Below are 21790 nucleotides of genomic sequence, written 5' to 3' on the forward strand. Positions count from 1 at the left end.
GGAAGTAAACAGTTTTATTTTTCATCTTACAACCTTAGTTTACCATGGATGAAGAAAATCAGAGACAGAGCTCAGGTTAGGAACTATAGTAAAACCTTAGAAACATAATGCTTGATGGTTTGGTCTTCATAACTCATTTAGTTTGCCTTCTTAAGGGCCAGGAAGGTTTGATCATTAATGGCATATCCTGAAGTGGGCTGTCCAATCCCTAATCATTAATAAATAAAATGCTTACAAATGTTGCCTATGGAGTAATCCAATAAAGGCATTATTTTCTCAACTGAAATTCCTTCTTCGTAGATAACCCTTGCTTGAGTCAAGTTGACAATAAACTAACTAGCTCGATATCAGACACACATGTATACAAACACACATACACACACAAGCACACACAGTAAATAATACATAAATGCATGTATATTTTTCCATTTGATTAATTCAATTTGGTTAATGTTAATAATTATATATAATAAAATATTATATATATCGCTCTTTTTTCATTTTATATATCCAAATTTTCTATATTTATCAATTCATCACTCTGAAATGAAACATAACTTGGCTTTAAAAGTAAAAAGTGGTTAAAGGTTGTAATACATTGGTGTGACTCTAACCAAGCTATTAAACGACCTGTATGACAAGAAGTTAAAACAGAGACAGTGTGAACCAGGACTGAAGGAAAGACCATCCAGAGACTGCCCCACATGGGGATCCATCCCATATATAGTCACCAAACTCAGACACTATTTTGGATGCCAACAAGCATTTGCTGACAGGAGCCTGATATAGCTGTCTCCTGAGAGTCTCTGCCAGGACCTGACAAATAGAGAGATGGATGCTAACAGCCAACTGTTGGACTGAGCACAAGGTTCCCAATGGAAGAGCTAGAGAAAGGACTGAAGGAACTGAAGGAGCTTGCAGCCTCATAGGAGGAGGAATGATATGAACAAACCAGTCCACCAGAGCTCCCAGGGACTAAACAACCAACTAAAGAGTACACATGGAAGGATCCATGGATCCAGCCACATATGTAGCAGAGGATGGCTTTGTTGGACATCAAAGGAGAGGTCATGACAAGGATCAATGCCCCAGTGTAGGGGAATGCCAGGACAGAAAAGCGAGAGTGGATAGGATGATGAGAAGGGGGAGCAGGGCATGGGATAGGGTGTTTTCAAAGGGGAAACCAGGAAAGGGGATAACATTTGAAATGTAAATAAAGAAAATATCTAATAAAAAATTTGTGATGAAAGAGAAGGAAGATATCAGAAGTTGGAAAGATCTCCCATGCTCACATATAGGTGGCATTAACATGGTGAAAATGGCTATTTTACCAAAAGTAATCTACTTGTTCAGCTATGCTCATGACAACTTTATTTGTAATAACCAGAGACTAGAACCAGCTTAGATCTCCCTCAACTGAAAAATGGATAAAAATCTGGTTCGTCTACATAGTGGAATACTGGTCAACTATTAAATAAAAAGAGACATCATTTATTTTTCAGGCAAATGAATGGAACTTGAGAGTATCATACTAAGTGAGGTATTCCAGACCCAGAAGAACATGCATGGTATGTAGTCACCTAAACATGAATATTAGCCATAACTTACAGGATGTCCATGCTACACTCCACAAACCCAAACACTCTTAAAAAGAAGGCTTACGGGAGGATGCTTGAATCTCACATAGAAGCAGCAATAAAATAATAATAAGAGGCAGATGGAGGAATGTATCTGCATGGGAGAGAGGGCTGTGAGGAGAGTTGGGAAGGCTCAGGATCAAGTGTAGGGAAAGACAGACAAGAGAGCCAGAAGGCCAGGAGAATAAATGATAATCATCTGCAGTGTGTGTTTAGGGTAGTATCTCAAGGACTTACCAGTGACAGCTCTCAGGGACCAATGGGGTGACATAGGCTGAGACTCACTGCAGTGGGGATATGGATCCTGAAGAGGAAACCTCCTATAGTCAGCCAGGAACTTCATTGAAGTGATAGGGACACCATCTAACCCACAAAACATTCTTCCCAAAATTTATGCTGCCTAGAAGAATTGCAGGGACAAGGGATCGAGCAGAGACTAGAAAATAGCCAATCAATAACTGGCCAAATCTTAAACCCACCCGATGGACAAGACCCAATCCCTGACATTATTAATTATACGATGTTTTGCTAGCAGACAGGAGCCTAGAATAGCTGTCCTCTGAGAGACTCCACCCAGCTGATTGAAACAAATTCAGAGACCCACAGCGTAACATTGGATGGATCTTGGGGACATTTATGGAAGAGTTGGGGGACATTGTTTGCCTCTTGAAAGTTTTAATATACCCATATGTCCCTATAGTCAAAATCTACCCCAATAAACTTATATAGTGGCAACCTATGTTCTACCAGCAATCAGCCATTAATGAGACTATACTGCATGGGTTTCCCAGACAGTTCACTTATCTACACAGAAGCCCAAAAGTAAAAGAAAGCTTGGAAATGGAGTCTCTTAGGGAAAGGCATAACCCAAAATAATTCAGATTAGAATATAGCCTGATCTCAATAAAAGTCAAATGAGTAACAAAGTACATTTAGTATTCTTTCTTAAACACAACCTCTCTTCTAGAAATAATTAATTTTAACTAAATAAATTGATTTAACTTTTCAGTATTATTCATGACGATTATTCTCCCCTGTTAGGAGGAATTGATAATGAAGGGTTAAAGAAACATTGCTAAAGTATACACTTCCAGTATGACACAGAGCTAATTGTGACTGGCTTCAGTGTGTAACTTTTCCTAGACGAATGTGAACTATCTCTTCCACCATGATAAGATACACATGGGTGACCAAAGAGACAATTCTTTTTTCTTTTTTTCTTTTTTCTTTTTTTTCTTTTCTATATTCTTTGTTTACATTCTGAACGCTTTCCCTTTTCCTTGTTCTCCCCTCCCCATCAGTCTCATAAGCCCTCTTCCCTCCACCCATTTCCCAGTCACCCCCTTCCCATTTCTCTGTCCTGGTACTCCCCTACAATGCTAGATCAAGTCTTTTCAGAACCAGGGCCCTCTCCTTCTTGGGTATCATTTGATATGCGAATTGTGTCTTGAGAATGCAGAGCTTCTGGGCAAATTAATATTCACTTATCAGTGATTGCATTCCATGTGTATTCTTTTGAGATTGGGTTACCTCACTTAGGATGATATTTGCCAGTTCCAACCATTTGCCTAAGAATTTCATGATTTCATTGTCTTTAATTACTGAGTAGTATTCCGTTGTGTAAATATACCACATTTTCTGTTTCCATTTCTCCACTGAGGGACATCTGGATTCTTTCCAGCTTCTGGCTACCAAAAATAAAGCTGCTATGAATATAGTGGATCATGTGTCCGTTTTACATGCCAGGGAATCCTCTGGGTATATGCCCAGGAGAGGTATAGCAGGGTACTCCGGAAGTGTCATGACCAGTTTTCTGAGGAACCACCAGACTTATTTCCAAAGTGGTTGTACCATCTTGCAATTCCACCAGCAGTGGAGGAGTGTTCCTTTTTCTCCACATCCTCGCCAACACCTGCTGTCTCCTGAGTTTTTAAACTTAGCCATTCTGACTGGTGTGAAATGAAATCTCAGGGTTGTTTTGATTTTCATTTCCCTAATGATTAATGATGTTGAACATTTCTTAAGGGGCTTCTTAACCATCTGAAGTTCTTCAGGTGAAAGTACCTTGTTTAGCTCTGTACCCCATTTTTAATAGGGTTATTTGGTTCTCTGGGGTCTAACTTTTTGAGTTCTTTGTATATATTGGATATTAGCCCTCTGTCAGATTTAGGGTTGGTGAAGATCCTTTCCCAATTTGTTGGTTGCTGTTTTGTCCTGACAGTGTCCTTTGCCTTACAGAAACTTTGTAATTTTATGAGGTTCCATTTGCCAATTCTTGATCTTAGAGAATAAGCTATTGGTGTTCTCTTCAGGAACTTTTCCCCTGTGCTCATGTCCTCAAGGGTTTTCCCCAGTTTCTTTTATAGTAGTGTCAGTGTGTGTGGTTTTATGTGGAGGTCCTTAATCCACTTGGAATTGAGCTTAGTACAAGGAGATAAGAATGGATCAATTCACATTCTTCTGCATGCTGACCTACAATTGAACCAGCAGGGTTTGTTGAAAAGGCTATCTTATTTTCCACTGGCTGTTTTCAGCTCCTTTGTCGAAGATCAAGTGACCATAGGTGTGTGGGTTAGTTTCTGCATCTTCAATCCTATTCCATTGATCCACTTGCCTGTCATTGTACCAAAAACATGCAGTTTTTAACACTAATACTCTGTAGTAATGTTTGAGGTCAGGGATACTGATTCCCACAGAAGTTCTTTTAATGTTGGGAATAGTTTTAGCTCTCCTGGGTTTTTTTTTATTCCAGATGAATTTGAGAATTGCACTTTCTAACTCTATGAAGAACTGAGTTGGGATTTTGATGGATATTGCATTGAATCTGTAGATTGCTTTTGACAAGATGGCCATTTTAACTATATTAATCCTACCAAGCCATGAGCATGGAAGATTTTTCCATTTTCTGAGGTCTTCTTCAATTTCCTTCTTCAGAGCCCTGAAGTTCTTGTCATACAGTTCTTTCACTTGTTTGGTTAGACTCACACCAAGATACTTTATGTTGTTTGTGGCTATTGTGAAGAGTGTCATTTCCCTAACTTCTTTTTCAGTCTGCTTATCCTTTGAGTATAGGAAGGCTGATTTGCTTGAGTTGATTTTGTAACCAGCCACTTTTCTGAAGTTGTTTATCAGCAGTAGGAGTTCTCTGGTAGAGTTTTTTGGGTCACTTAAGTATAGTATATCATCTGCAAATAGTGATAGTTTGACATCTTCCTTTCCAATTTGTTTCCCTTTGACCTCTTTATGGTGTCTAAGTGCTCTAGCTAGAACTTCAAGAACTATATTGAAAAGGTATGGAGAGAGGGGGAAACCTTGTCTAGTCCCTGATTTTAGTGGGATTGTTTCAAGTTTCTCTTCATTTAATTTGATGTTGGCTACTGGTTTGCTGTATATTGCTTTACTATGTTTAGGTATGGGTCTTGAATTCCTGTCCTTTCCAAGACTTTTAGCATGAAAAGATGCTGAATTTTGTCAAATGCTTTGTGACCATGAGTTTTTCTTTCTTTGAGTTTGTTTATGTGGTGGATTGCATTGATGGATTTCCATATATGGAACCAATCCTGCATCCATGGGATGAAGCCTACTTGATCAGGGTGGATGATCATTTTGATGTGTTCTTGGATTCGGTTGGCAAGAATTTTATTGAGTATTTTTGCATCCATATTCATAAGGGAAATTGGCCTGAAGTTCTCTTTCTTTGTTGAATCTTTGTGTGGTTTTGGTATCAGCATAATTGTGGCTTTGTAGAAGGAGTTGGGTAGTGTTCTTTCTGTTTCTATTTTGTGGAATAGTTTGAAGAGTATTGGTGTTAAGTCTTCTTTGAGGGTCTGATAGAATTCTGCACTAAAACCATCTGGTCCTGTGTTTTGTTTTTTTTTTATTTTTGTTTTTGGTTTTTGGTTGGGAGGCTTTCTATGACCCCTTTTATTTCTTTAAGGGTTATGAGAATATTTAGATGCTCTATTTGATCCTGATTTAATTTTTGTATTTGATATCTGTCTAAGAAATTGTTCATTTCCTCCAGATTTTCCAGTTGTGTTGAGTATAGGCTTTTGGAATAGGATCTGATGATTTTTTGAATTTCCTCAGTTTCTACTGTTATATCTCCCTTTTCATTTCTAATTTTGTTAATTTGGGTACTGTCTCTGTGCCCTTTAGTTAGTCTGGCTAATATTTTATCTATCTTATTGATTTTTTTCAAAGAACCAGCTCCTGGTTTTGTTGATTCTTTATATAGTTCTCTTTGTTGCTACTTGATTGATTTCAGCTCTGAGTTTGATGATTCCTGTCTTCTCCTCCTCCTTGGTGAATTAGCTTCTTTTTGTTCCAGGGCTTTCAGGTGTGTTGTTAACCTTCTAGTGTGTGCTCTCTCCAGTTCCTTTTTGGAGGCACTCAGGGCTATCAGTTTTCCTCTTAGCACTGCTTTCATTGTGTCCCATAGATTTGGGTTTGTTGTGCCTTCATTTTCATTAAATTCTAAAAGGTCTTTGATTTCTTTCATTATTTCTTCCTTGACCAAGGTATCATTGAGTAGAGTATTGTTCAGTTTCCATGTGTATGTGAGCGTTCTGTTGTTTTTGTTGCTATTGAAGACCACTTTTACTCCATAGTGATCTGATTGGAGGCAAGGGATTAATTAGTTCCATCTTCTTATATTTGTTGATGTCTGTCTTGTGACCAATTATATGTTAGATTTTGGAGAAGGTACCATGAGGTCCTGAGAAAAAGGTATATTCTTTCCTTTAGGATGAAATGTTCTGGATATATCTGTTAAATCCAATTGGTCCAAAGCTTCAATTAGTTTCACTGTGTCCCTGTTCAGTTTCTGTTTTCCTGATCAGTCCATTGAGGAAAGTGCAGTGTTGAAGTCACCCACAATTATTGTGTTAGGTGCAATGTTTGCTTTGATCTTTAGTAAAGTTTCTTTTAAGAATGAGGATGTCCTTGCATTTGGAGCATATATTTTCAGAATTGACAGTTCTTCTTGGTGGATTTTTCTTTTGACCAGCAAGAAGTGTACTTCCGTGTCTCTTTTGATGACTTTAGGTTGAAAGTCAATTTTATCTGATATTAGAATCGCTACGCCGGGTTGTTTCCTGAGACCATTTGCTTGTGAAATTGTCTTCCAGCCTTTTACTCCAAGGTAGTGTTTGTCTTTGACACTGAGGTGTATTTCCTGTATGAACAAAATATAGGGTCCTGTTTACATATCCAGTCTGTTAGTCTATGTCTTTTAATTGGGGAATTGAGTCCATTAATGTTAAGAGATATTAAGGAATAGTGATTATTGCTTCCTGTCATTTTTGATGTTAATTTTATAGTTGAGTGGTTATCTTATTTTTGGTTTGATGAAAGAAGGTTACTATCTTGCTTTTTCCAGGGTATAGTTTCCTTCCTTGTATTGGTGTTTTTCCCCCCTATTATCCTTTGTAGGCTGGGTTTGTGGAAAGATATTGTGTAAATTTGGTTTTCTCATGGAATATCTTGGTTTCTCCATCCATAGTGATTGAGGGTTTTGCTGGGTATAGTAGTCTTGGCTGGCATTTGTGTTCTCTTAGAGTCTGCATGAGATCTGCCCAGGATTTTCTAGCTTACATGGTTTCTACTGAGAAGTCTGGTATAATTCTGATAGGTCTTCCTTTATATGTTACTTGGCCTTTTTCTCTTACTTCCTTTAATATTCTTTCTTTGTTTAATACATTTGGGATTTAGAATATTATGTAATGGGAGGTATTTTTTTCTGGTCCAGTCTTTTTGGTGTTCTGTAGACTTCTTGTATATTCATGGACATCTCTCTCTTTAGGTTAGGGAAGTTTTCTTCAGTAATTTTGTTGAAGATATTTGCTGTCCCTTTAAGTTGTAAATCTTCACTCTCATCTATGCCTAATCCTTAGGTTTAGTCTTCTCATTGTGTCCTGGATTTCCTGAATGTTTTGGGTTACAAGTTTTTGCATTTTGCATATCCTTTGACTGTTGACTCCATGGCTTCCCTTGTATCTTCACCATCTGAGAATCTTTCTTCTATCTCTTGTATTCTGTTGTTGATATTTGCATCTTTGGCCCCTGATTTCTTCCCAAGGTTTTCCACCTCCAAAGTTGTCTCCCTTTGCGATTTCTTAGTTGTTTTTACTTCTGTTTTTATATCCTGGTTTTGCTCAGTTCCCTTCACTTGCTTGTTTGTGTTTTCCTGTAATTTAAGAGATTTCTGTGTTTCCTCTTTCATTCCTTCTGCTTGTTGACCAAAGTTCTCCTCTATTTCTTTAAGTGATTTTTGCATTTTCTCCTTATTGGCTTTTATCTTTTGACCCATATTCTCTGAATTTCTTTAAATGATTTTTTTGTTTCCCTTGTAAGGGCTTCTAACTTTTGATCCATTTTTTCCTGAATTTCTTTAAGAGATTTATTTATGTCCTTCATGTGTTCCTCTAACAGCGTTTTGACCAGTGATTTTCAATCCAAATCTTGTTTTTCTGGTGTGTTGGCGTATTCAGGACTTGCTGTTGTTGGAGAATTGGGTTCAGATGCTGCCATTGCCTTGATTTCTGTTAGTAACGTTCCTATGTTTGCCTTTTGCCATGTAGTTCTCACTGGTGTTAATTGGTCTTATCACTGGCTGGTGCTTCAACCTCCTGTGAGCCTGTAAGTCTATTTCTGCAACACTGAATTACTGGGTTTCCCCTGGCACAGATTGCTAATGTGCTGCCCTCCTCTTGTGGGTCATTGGAGTCCTGCTGTGTCTTGTCACAAGCAATGTTATACTTGGGTTGTCTCAGTGAACCTGGTGCTTCCTGTCTGCTCTGTCATGAAGTGAAGATGGCGGCTGGTAGTCACTCCAAGTGCTGATCACCATGTAGGGCACAGGACCCACGACCAGCTGGCATACAGATCAACTGCTGATCTACCTAGGTCCTGGGCACAGGTAGACTCCCAGCGGTTTGTGTCTCCAGAAATCTTAAACTCGGGATATCTCAGAACCTGGTGATGCCCCTCTGCTCTGTCAGGGAGTGAAAATGAGGCAGGATTCCAAAGAGACAATTCTATTGAACTCCAACTTGGTAAGCCTATGTGGTCACTGGGCTTCTCTACAGAGTACAATTGAGAAATTATTTACATGAACTGCCAGGTCCCACCCCATTATAGCTAATGACCTCTTAGCAGCTGTATCATGGACTCCCTTTTCAGTCAAACTCCATATCTTTTGTGATAAATTGGATATGCTTGGCTCAGGGAATGTTGCTATTATTCCACAGCCTTATTGGAATTGGTGTGTCACTGTGGGGGTGGGCTTTAACACCCTCATCCTAGCTCTCTAGAAGCCAGTCGTCTAATAGCTTTCAGATGAAGATGTAGAACTCTCAGCTCCTCCTATCCCATACCTGCCTGGATGTTATCATGCTCCTGCCTTAATAATGATGTAAAACCTTAGTAAGACAGAGGGGGAGCACTCTCTCAGAGAAAAAGAGGAGGGAGGGGTGAAGAACTTAGGGAGGGAGGACAGGGAAATATTCTATCACAGGATCACTTGAGGATGTAGGACAGGGTGTGTAAAAGAAGGAAGGATTAATTTCTCTAATGAGACTCTCGTGATGCTCCTTTTTCTACTAGTGAGTGTCAATAACTCCATTACCACAGTCTAGCTACCACTTTATTGTTCTGCTCAGTTAGTTGCTCTGGCAATCTCCTTTTTATAATACAGATAGGATGGCTGTGTTGTATGTTTAAACAAACAGCCACACAATAGCTATTGGCTCTTCTTCAATGTTACTTCAAAGTCTAGTTACATGCCCACAACAACCAATATGGTCTTGGAAAGCATAGTCTTGGTGGCTGGAGATATAGATCAGTAGCACATTACTTGTGCTAATATGTAGAGGTCCCAAGGCTATATTCTCCCAAACCTCAAAGGGTTTCTTCAGTCTAGTACAATGTGAGAAAACTGAGGTGGTTTTCTTAAGTTCTTGTTAGATATCACCTTTCTGAAGTAGATGTTTGTGATCATTCCATTAAAATGGGAATTCTCCAGTTCTAGTAACTCTTTATCTTTGATTAGCTTTGATTAGCTTTTTGTTGGAGGGTGTTCACTTTTTAAGACTAAAATGTTAGAATTGGTTTTTAGCCCTTTCACAGATACATGCAAGCACCCTCCTCTGGCATTATCTTTGAGCACTGACCCTTCCCAGGCCAGTATTTCTCATATTAAAAGTGCTTTTTATCAAGGAGGGTATGGGTGGCTGCATATCTTGCTCCCTATCCTGTTTCTGCCTCATGCCTGAGAATCAGAGGGCCTGGATTTAATTGCAATGAGCTAGAATAAGAATACTATCATAATTTTGAGCCAAATTTGAAGCAAGCTTTACTTAAATAGTGGCTAGTATGAGAGACTGTGGTTAGGACTATTCTGGGGTTCCCAGAAAGAAATGGAGATGAGTCACATTTTGCTAAGGCTTATAAAGGCAAACTGATAAGGCTGTATATTTCTCACCAGGTCCAATCAGGGGCAGGCATGCATCCTGACATATTTCCTGCCTACATGAATCACCTATGGTACAGATCAAATAAACACATTTAGGAAAGCAAGAACATGTGGCTTGTCATCTTCTATAAACATTACCCTCCAGCATTTCACCAAGTATCTGTCCTTGGGCAGGGGCTTTTCAGGTTAGAGGCACTTTTGGTTTATGGATCTCTTAGGCACAGTAATTAGACTTAAAACATAACTTTGGTTGTCACACTGGTTTGTACTGTTAAACCTCTCCCATCCTTAGAAAGATATTTGAAGAGACTCACACTCTGTCATATGGCCATTTCCTTTCTTCAGGATCCTCACCTTGCTGTATATCTCTTCTGTCAACTCCCCAACTTCTAGTCAGAGCCCTCACCATGCTATTGTCTGTCTGTATATCTGAGAAAGATATTAATTACTTTTCTAATCAAGTCTTTGCTCTCCATCCATTCCAGAGTTTCTCTTGATCACTTCATCCCAAGCTTTTCATGTTTGTATATTTTGTTATTTCAGTTTTTATTAATTAATTGATCAATTAATTTTGCCCCCCTTGTTCCCCCTGGCAGAGTTCATTCCCTCATCTCCCCTTCTGACACCTCTGAGAGGACACTCCTCTCTTTATTCTCCCACCATAGTGTATCAGTTCTCTGCAGGATTAGTCCATCTGAGGCCAGATGTGGCAGTCCTCTGCTATGTATGTGTGGGGGCTTTGGACCAACTGGTGGTTGGTGGCTCAGTCACTGGGAGCTCCCAAGAGTGCAGGTTAGTTGACACTGTTGGTCTTCCTGTGGCATTGTCATCTCCTTGAGGGCTTCCATTACTTCCCCAAACTATTACATAGGGGTCCCCAATCTCTGTCCAATATTTGTCTGTGGGTATTTGCATCTCGTTCAGTAAGATGCTGGGTAGAGCGTTTAGGAGGTCTGCAAGGTAAGGCTCCTGTCTGCAAGCACAAAATAGCATCAATAATTGGATGAAGGATTGGTGCCTACCAGTGGGATGTGTCTCAAAATGGGCTGGTCACTGGTCAGCCATTACTTCAGTCTCTGTTCCATCTTTATCCTTGCATTCCTTTTTTATTTGATTGATTTTTATTAATGATTTTATTTGTTTACATTTCAAATGAGATCCCTATTCTTGGTTAACTCTCCACAACCCCCACAACCCTTCTCCCTCCTCCCTTTGCCTCTATGAGGGTGCTCCTCCACCTATTCACCCATTTCTTTCTCACAACTCTAGCATTCTCCTACACTGGGGTATCAAGCCTCCACAGGACCAAGGGCTTCCCCTCCCACTGGTGTTAGGTAAATATGTATTTGGAGCCATGGATTTCTCCATGTGTACTCTTTGATTGGCAGTTTGGTCTCTGAGAGCTCTGAGTGATCAGTTTAGTTAAAATTGTTCTTATTATGGGGTTGCAATCTTCTTCAGCTTCTTCAGTCCTTTCTCTACCTCTTCCATTGAGGGACCCAGGGACAGTCCAATGATTAGCTGTGAGAATCTACAAATGTATTGGCCAGGGGCTGAAGAACTTCTCAGGGAACAGCCATATCAGGCTCCTGTCAGCAAGTGCTACTTGACATCAACAATAGTCTTGGGCTTTGATGTCTACAGATGGGATGGATACCTAGATAGTACAGACTATGGATGACCTTTCCATCAGTCTCTGTTCCATTTTTTTGAACCTGTCTTTCTTTAGACAGAAATATTTCTGGGTTAACAATTTTCATATGGGTTGGTGATCCCATCCCTCAACTGGGAGTCATGCCTGTCTACTGGAGGTAGTCTCTGCAAATTCTATATCTGCTTTGTTGGGTGTTTTGGCTTAAGTCATCTAATTGGGTCCTGGGAGCCTCTCAAGTCTCTGGAATCTGGGACTTTATAGTGGCTACCCTGAGTTCCCTATCCTCTACTGCTACCTATTTCTATTCCATTTTCTGATCTCTGGATTTCTCTCCTGTCCCTTCCAATACCTGATCCTGCCATTTTTCCCTCTGTCTCGTCTCTCTAGGAACTCCCTAGGACTTCCTAGAGAATACCCCCAACTCCTGTCCTTGGCATCTATACTACTACTGGGCATATACCCAAAATATGCTTCATCATACTACCATTATTTGTAGTATTGAGGAACTAGAAGCAACCCAGATGTTCCTTGACCAAAGAGTTGAATCTCATGAGAGTCAAATTTTAAATGGTTCTTTTGTGGGGATTCGAGGGAACTGTGCCTGATGAGGGATTTTTTTTTTCAGCTGGTTGTGGTTTTGTGAATCCAGCAGAGCATTCAGTAATGTAGAGATAATGTGGAGACTGTGTGTTTGTGTGTGTGTGTGTGTGTTTGTGTGTGTGTGTGTTTGTGTGTGTGTGTGTGTGTGTGTGTATTAATCACTGTCTCTGATCCTTACAGCATTCCTCACTATGCTGCACAGGAACTATATAAATAACTGTGACATGAATAAACAAATGAGGAAACCAACAGATCTAATGATTCAAGAACAACATGAGAGGAAACATCTATGGCTTCTTGTGACTTTTGTTTTTTTTTTTTTTTGCATGCTTTCTCATTAGTGTTTTTCATCACTTTGATGTTCTTCATAACTTCTATTCAGAGTTGTAATTTTTAAATTTTGCTAAAATCAACTTAACAATTCTTTACACAATATGCAACTAATTTTTCATCATACAAGTTACTACAAAATATTATACTAACATTTGGAGATTGCATCAAATTTTACAGAAAGTAAGTAAATCTTACCATTTTTGTTTCATAAGACATCATTATCCAACAAGCAATTTGCAAAGATAAATATCAAACATGTTTGTGAAATCCCATGTGGAAGATATTAGGCAACTGTCGATATTGAGCTTAGAAAACATGGCTGGTGGAACCAAATAACTCATTGTTAAACTATATTTAACTTCATTTTAAATTTATGTAGATATAGAGTATTATGTCTGCCATGTTGTCCAAACACAGCTTCAACAATTATTCTTCTGTTATATGTCCAGAATTCTAAAATAAGTAAAACATACACACATTATTTTTAAAGTCAGATTTAGAAGTTATAATATTTGTAAAATTATTATGAAAAGCAATATAAGCTTCTCTCAGTTTACATTGTGCTGTTTTATTAAAAATGTGGACTATGAAAGATATAAATTATGTGAATAACTGAAAACATTCACTCATATAAAAAAGTAATTCCAGTGTAAGAGTAGATTAAATCATGTTTTATTGATACATTTTCAAAGGTTCAAGATTAAAATAGCAAAGAGTAGGTAGTCTCCCTCTCTTTTTACTTTACCTGTTGGAAATCTGGCATATTATAAAGAAGATATATATATATATGTAAAGTTATGTAGTTATGTTGTACATTTCCTTGGTAGATATGAATGAATTTATGTATTTTTAATTTTTTAATAGTATTAATTTTCTTTTTTTCCTTTTTTTTATTTTTTAAATTCTTTGTTTACATTCCAAATGCTTTCCCCTTTCCCAGTTCCCCCTTCCCCTTATGTCCCATAATCCCTCTTCTCTCCACTCATTCTCCAATCACCTCCCTCTTTTTCTCTATCCTGGTCTTGATACTCCCCTACAATGCTGGATCAAGCCTTTCCAGGATCAGGGCCCTCTCCTTACTTCTTCATGGGAGTCATTTGATATGCTAATTGTGTCTTGAGTATTCAGAGTTTCTGGGCTAATAAATATCCACTTATCAGTGACTGCATTCCATGTGTATTCCTTTGTGACTGGGCCACCTCACTCAGGATGACATTCTCCAGTTCCAACCATTTGCCTAAAAATTTCATAAATTCATTGTTTTTAATTTCTGAGTAGTATTCCATTATATAAATATACCACATTTTCTGTATCCATTCCTCATTGAGGGACATCTGGGTTCTTTCCAGCTGCTGGCTATTATAAATAAGACTGCTATGAACATAGTGGAGCATGTGTCCTTATTGCATGCCGGTAATTATTTTTTATGTATTTTCTTTATATCTCACTCGTAGCTCCCCTCCCAGTCACTTCCTTCAACAATATCCCATTTTCCCTCCTCTTCTCTTCTGAGAAGGTGGGGACCAATGGGTATCCCACCACCCCCCAAATCTGGCACTTGAAGTTTCTGCTAGACTAGGAGCTTCCTCTCTCACTAAGGCCAGACAAGGCAGCTCATCTCATAGAACATATTCCACCTATAGGCAACAGCTTTTGGGATAGCCTTCATTGCAATTATTCAGTTGCCACATGAAGGACAAGCTATATATCTGCTATATATGAGCAGGGAAGTGTAAGCCTAGCCTTTGTATGTTCTTTGGATGGTTGTTCAGACACTGAGAGCCCCAAGGGTCCAGGTTAGTTGATCCTGTTGGTCTTCCTTTGCAGTTGCTATTCCCTCAGAGCCCACAATCCATTCTCCTATTCCGTCATGAGAGTCCCCAAGCTCCATCATCTGTTTTGCAGTGGGTGGCACTATCTGTTTAAGTCAGCTTCTGGGTGGAGCCTCTTAAAGGACAGCATGCTCTTGTCTCACTCAGGATGATGTACTCATCATCCACGTGCCTGCAAAATTCACAATATCTTGGCTTTTAGTAGCTGGATAATATTCTATGGTATAGATGTACCGCCTTTTCTTTATCCATTCTGAGCTATTTTCCAGTTCCTGGCTATTACAAATAAAGCTGCTCTGAACATCATTGAGCAAGTGTACTTGTGGGATGTTGGAGCATATTTTGTGTCTTGAGGTAGAATCATCCAAGTTTTCTGAGAAATGGTGAATTGATTTCCAAAGTGGTTTTACAAGTTTGCACTCCCACCAGCAATGGAGTAATGTTCCCATGTCTCCACATTCTTGACAGCATGTGCTACCTCTTGATTTTTTAAACTTAGTCATTCTGATTGGTGTAAGGTGAAATCTCAGGGTCATTTTGATTTACATTTCCCTTTTGACTAAGTACTTTGAACATTTCCTTAAGTGCTTCTGGGCCATTGAATATTCTTCTGTTGAGAATTCTGTTTAGCTCTGTACCCTATTTTTAAATTGGGTTATTTGGGTTGTCGGTCTTTAACTACTTGAGTTCTTTGTAAACTTTGGATAATAGCCCTCTGTAAGATATAGGTTGGTGAAGATACTTTCCCAATTTATAGTCTGCTAATTTGTCCTGTTGATAGTGAACTTTGCTTTACAGAAGCTTTGTTGTTTCATGAGATCCCAATTATCAACTGTTGATTTTAGAGCCTGAGTCATTGGTGTTCTTTTCAGGAACTTGTCTCCTGTACCCATGAGTTCAAGGGTGTTTCCCACTTTCTCTTCTGTGAGATTTAGTTTTATGTTGAAGAGCTTGATCCACTTGGACTTCAATTTTATGCAGGGTGATAAGTATGGATATATTTTTATTCTTCTACCTATAGACATTCAATTAGATTAGTTAACCATTTCCTTGAGGATGCTTTTATTTTTCCTTGTATAGCTTTGGTTTCGAGTATCCATAGGTATACTCGAAATACTTTTGATACTTTTATTTTTTGGTCTTCTATCCTATTCTATTTATCAAATTGTCTGTTTCTGTACCAATACCATGCAATTTTTATCACTATTGCTTTGTAGTACAGCTTGAGGTCAGGGATGGTGATTCCTCTGACAGGTCTTTTATTGTTCAAGATTATTTTGGCTATCCTATGTTTTTTTGTTATTCTATATGCAGTTGAAAATTGCTGTTTCAAGGTGTATAAAAATTGTATTGGAATTTTGATGGGAATTGCCATGAATCTATAGATTGCTTTTGGGCAATCTGTAAGATGCCCATTTTCTTAGAAGATGGGCATTTCTTGTAAGATTACATTTTAAATGTACGATGGGCATTTTCACTATGGTAATCATTCTTTTTTGTGAGCATGGGAGATCTTTTCATCTTCTGATATCCTCTTTGATTCTTTTCTTTGGAGACTTGAAGTTCCTGTTCTATATATATTTTATTTGCTTGCTTAGATTATACCAAGATATTCTATAATATCAATATTGAAGGGTATTTTTTCCTTAATTTCTTTCTTGTCCCATTAATAATTTCTACAAAGGAGGGCTACTTATTTCCTTTAGTTAATTTTGTATCCAGTCACTTTGCTGGAGTTGTTAATTAGATGTAATTATCTGGTAGAATATTGGGGACCAATTATGTATATTATCATATCATTTGTAAATAGCTATATTTGAATACTTCCTTTGTAATTTGTATCCTTTTGATGGCCCTAGTTACTGGTGCATCTGTGTATATTTGGACTTCATACTATTAATTTAATTTTATGTAAAAAAAATGTTCTCTAAAATAACCAGTATTTCAGAAGAGCAGGCAGGAGTAGCTTACCTTAATTTATTTTATAATAAAGTGATATTACATGACCAAATAATATGACAGTTCAAGGGAATGAATAAAGATGAGTAAAACAATAGTTCACATATAGATATGTGCATACAAATACAAGTAGTGTATTCAGAAGATAAAGAAACGTAAAGTAGTAAAATTTAGATTGGATTAAATATTTGAATAACTGGTAATTACTTAGAGAAATATCAATGCCATCCTCACACTGTACAAAAAAAGCTACATTCAAATATTTAAATTATAAGATATATGAACACTAATTTGTTATTTATTATATTTATCTTCATAAGCTTGTTCATAAATATGAGAAAGTATTTTTATTATTGAAAGAAGAAAATGTTTTGCTAAGTCAGTTAGTTTATAGGTTTTCAATAAGTGAAGAGATTTATAATCCTTTCAATATTTAAAATAGTACAAGGGAGAACCCAAGAAATATGACATAAGTCTATTCACTTAATATTTTCAGTGTGTAGTGAGGAGGGAAGATAATAAAGTATTAAATATAAAGTATTCACAATAAACATTTAAAAATAAATCCTCAATATTATCAGAAATTCAGAACTTAATGCAACAAATTAAGAGGGAAGATACATTAGCAATAGACTACTGGTTAGAATTGTTATAAAGTATGTTCTCACACTATGAGTCACAGACTACACCATGCTCCGTGATTGTAGCTCAGGCAGTAGGCATCAATATGGCTTACAGGGCACGCGGCACAGACACCAATAGGGTCCCTGGCAGAACATGGACATCAGTGTTGACTGAAGTGGCAGCACACACCATGCACAGCCACAAATTAACCAACAGGAAATTCTGTCACAGATCTTCAAAGTTACCCAAAATCCAAAAGTGTAAATCCTTGTTCAAAGAGTGTATGTTATAATTTTATACAATTGATATGCTCCAAATGATATGATTTAATATTTATGTAGTTGATTTGTTTGCACTGAGAAAGGAAAATATACTGGGAGATATATCAGTAGCTAGTTCCTTTATTGAAATGCAATTTTTTATAATCACCTATGTAAATATTCTTTTGCTACAGAAAACACTTTGTTTGACTTAACTGTGGCCCTGGGTTCAATCTTTAGCACTGCAATGGTTTTTCATGAAACACTGAGAAAATGTTAGCAATTATTTGCACAGTAAGACTGCCCATGTCCATGGTGACACACCTACTCCAATATGGATGTACTTCCTAATAGTGCCACTCCCTGGGCCAAGTATATAGAAACCATCCCAACCACCTACAATGGGCTGGGCTGTCCCAATCAGTGTCTGATTAAGAAAATGCCTTACAGTTGGATACTATTTTCTCAATTGAGGCTCCCTCCTCTTATGACTGTAGCTTGTGTCAAGCTGACACAAAGCTAGCCAGTACAGGGCTCATGGCTTTTATTCAGTAAGTGTTCAGTCCTTAGTGTGGTACTCTATTAGCCAACCATTAATCCTGATTCAAAGCTGAAATTCTTTGCCTGCAAAAAAAAAAAATCCTGTAAAAATTTAGTTTGAAATATTATTGCTCTTACATTTAAACTTCAAATTTAATGCTTACATTTTTAAAACATTATGGTTAGAATAAAAAGGTAATACCAGATGATATGAAGGCCTGCTTATCCAATGGCCCTGCTTGCTTGGGCTGCTCTTGAATAACTAGGCTTAAATTGGCGTGTTAATTCTCATGTAGCTTAAGTATCTGGAATTTCAGATACTTACCAACATATCCAACAATATGCTTGATCTCATTTACTTAAAGGCCTTCTTTTCTGAGTCAGACTGTATAGAGGAGAACATATGTACCAAGAGTAAACTATTTGTATAAAAATAACAATTTTCTAGATTTTACTCTGTAATGTAAAGTATCTAATGAAGGAATATGGTATAAATTCTAGTATTTTCTTTACTGTTTTGCATTTTATTAATATTTGCTTTAATAAAATACTTGTAAGTTTAAATATATGCCTTTGAGTTTGGTAATAGGCAAAGTTGAAGTTTAAAGACTTAATTATCCTTATTTTTGGCTGTGCTTCAAACTGGAAGCAGAATGAGTATTGAGATGTGACAGGAAAAGGAGACATATCAAGAAAAGCTGAAAGGGCAGAAATGGAAAAAAATGTGAATTGCTTGATTGGGTTATTGGCTTAGCTTGGAACATGATACTATCCATAGAAACACTATGTGATACAGATCCTTCACTTGTTTGGTTAGAGTCACACCAAGATACTTTATATTATTTGTGACTATTGTGAAGGGTGTCATTTCCCTAATTTCTTTTTCAGCCTGCTTATCCTTTGAGTATAGGAAGGCTATTGATTTACTTGAGTTGATTTTATAACCAGCTACTTTGGCTGAAGTTGTGGGACCTCATAAAATTACAAAGTGTCTGTAAGGCAAAGATCACTGTCAAAAGGACAAAAAAAAAAGGCAACCAACAAATTGGAAAAAAAATCTTTACCAAGCCTACATTGACAGATGGCTAATATGCAATATATACAAAGAACTCAAGAAGTTAGACTCCAGAGAACCAAATAACCCTATTAAAAATTGGGTACAGAGCTAAACAAAGAATTTTCACTTGAAGAATTTTGAGTGGCCGAGAAGCACTTTAAGAAATGTTCAATATCATTGTTCATTAGGGCAATGCAAATCAAAATAACCCTGAGATTTCACCTTACACCAGTCAGAACGGCTAAGATTAAAAACTCAGGAGACAGTAGGTATTGGCAAGGATGTGGAGAAAGAGGAACACTCCTCTACTGGTGATGGAGTTACAAGCTGGTACGACCACTCTGGAAATTAGTCTGGTGGTTCCTCAGAAAATAGGCATGACACTTCCAGAGGACCCTGCTATAACACTCCTGGGCCTATATCCAGAGGATTCCCTGGCATGCAGTAAGGACACATGCTCCACTATGTTCATAGCAGCCTTGTTTATTATAGCCAGAAGCTGGAAAGAACCCAGATGTCCCTCAATTGAGGAATGGATACAGAAAATGTGGTATATTTACACAATGGAATTACTCAGTAATTAAAAACAATGAATTCATGAAATTCTTAGGCAAATGGTTGGAGCTGGAAAATATCATCCTAAGTGAGGTAACCCAATCACAAAAGAATACACATGGAATGCAGTCACTGATAAATGGATATTAGCTCAGAAGCTCAGAATGCCTAAAGCACAACTCACATATGAAATCATTCCCAAGAAGAAGGAAGGAGAGGGATCTGGTACTGGAAAGACTTGATGCAGAATTGTAGGGGATTACCAGGACAGAGAAGTGGGAGGGGTTGATTGGGAAATGGGTGGAGGGAAGAGGGCTTATGGGACTTATGCAGAAGGGTGAACTGGGAAAGGGAAAATCATTTAGAATGTAAACAAAAAATATAGAAAATAAAATAAATAAAAGAAAAGAAAAGAAACACTATGTGGTATCCAAAATATACCTACAATGTATGTTCATTTAGAAAAAAAAGTGCAGTAATTTTGTTATGAGGGCTTTCTTCACATGGCTTGGGAGATAGAACTTTAAAACACTAGAAAAATTCTGCTAAATTTTGGGTCTGTCAGAGTACTCCTTGTGTGGGGTTTAGCGGTTTGAATAGGAATGCCCCTTTAACTTTATGTTTGAAAGCTTTGCCCCTGGGAAGTGTCACTATTAGGAGGTGTGGCCTTGTTGGAGTAGGTATGGCCTTGTTGGATGAAGTGTGTCATTGTCAGGGCAATCTTGGGGGTTATATATACTTAAGCTCCACCCAGTGTGGAACAGAGTCTTCTGCACCTTGTGGATCAAGGTATAGAATTCTCGGTTGCTGGTGCTTCTCTAGTACCATCTCTGCCTGCACTATGCCATGCTTCCAGCCATGCTGATTATGGACTAAACTTCTGAAACTGTAAGCCAGCCCTTTTAAGTGTTTTCCTTTGCGAGAGTTGCCTTGGTCATGGTGTCTCTACAGAGCAATGAAACTCTTACTAAGACATGGGGTTAAGACAAAAAGAACTTCATTATCATAAATGAAATATGCTCATTTGGGAAAATTGGTTTTTCTCAGTCTCCATGTTTTGATGTTTCTGTTTTCTAAGTATAATATTGGCACAGGTGACTCCATTTGGATACTGTCTGTTCTTTATGGGGTGTATGTAGACCATTAGTACTGAACAGTGAACTCTAAAAAATATTTTTATTTAGTAACTTGAAATTAGAGTCCATATTTATTCATATTCTATAAATTGAATGTATATTATTTTCACACAGAAAATCAATACTAGAATGATATAACCACAAATGACTACATGAGTCAATGTTCTAAACATCTCAACAGGGTACACAGTTCATTTCTTTACATTAGATAATCTTTTACTAGAAGTTAATAAGTAAAATTGCTTTTACTACTTGAACAACAGTAATTTTCCTCAAATGTACCATTGACTCTGACTGACAAGATTACTAGTTCAGAATATTGAAAATGATTTTGTGCTCATCCTCCACTTCAAATCCACAAGACATCACTGAAATAAAGTACTCTGAGATAGGAAGCTTGCCACCTAACTGAGCAGCACTGTTAGGGATGTTGGCTGACTTCCACACTCCTCAGGAACACGCACAGCACTTACCTCTAACTGGCATCATTACAAGCAAAATAATTCTAAAATAGCTTGATCAGTATGCCTTTTGCTACCTTTGATAGCTTTCCTTAGATGTTTAAAGTACTTGTGCTTTGCAATTGTAAAATAATGGTACTTGTAAAATAATGACTATAATTAAAATGTTAATAGGAATCCATTTTCTATTTTCATCAATTTTATGAAATTGCCAGTAACATTGTGCAAAGTTGACTAAGAAAAGAAATACAATAAATTCCTTACCACAGTAGTATTACACATATAAACTGAATGTGAGAAATACTTCAGGAATAAGAATTACATATGCTTCTATAATTTAGATTAATTAGGTGGCTTTTGTTTTGTAATGATTAGCCATTATATTTGTTGTTGTTGTCATCGTTCTTGTGCTTGTTGTTATTGTTGTTTGAGACATGATATTCCTCTGGATCATTCTATCATGGAACTCATTATATTCCCTATATAGCCCACACAGTCTTGGTGTTTTGGTTATTCTGTCTCATGTTCAGCACTGCTAGAACTATAGGTAGCATCTCCAATGCCAAGCAAATTTCTTTTTTAATATATTTTATTTATTTTAAATTAGATTACAGGGTAACATGTAAGACCATTATGAAAATATAGCAATTTCAGGATACATCATTTGGA

This window comes from Apodemus sylvaticus, chromosome 2 (assembly GCF_947179515.1).
Source record: "Apodemus sylvaticus chromosome 2, mApoSyl1.1, whole genome shotgun sequence".
NCBI lineage: Eukaryota > Metazoa > Chordata > Mammalia > Rodentia > Muridae > Apodemus > Apodemus sylvaticus.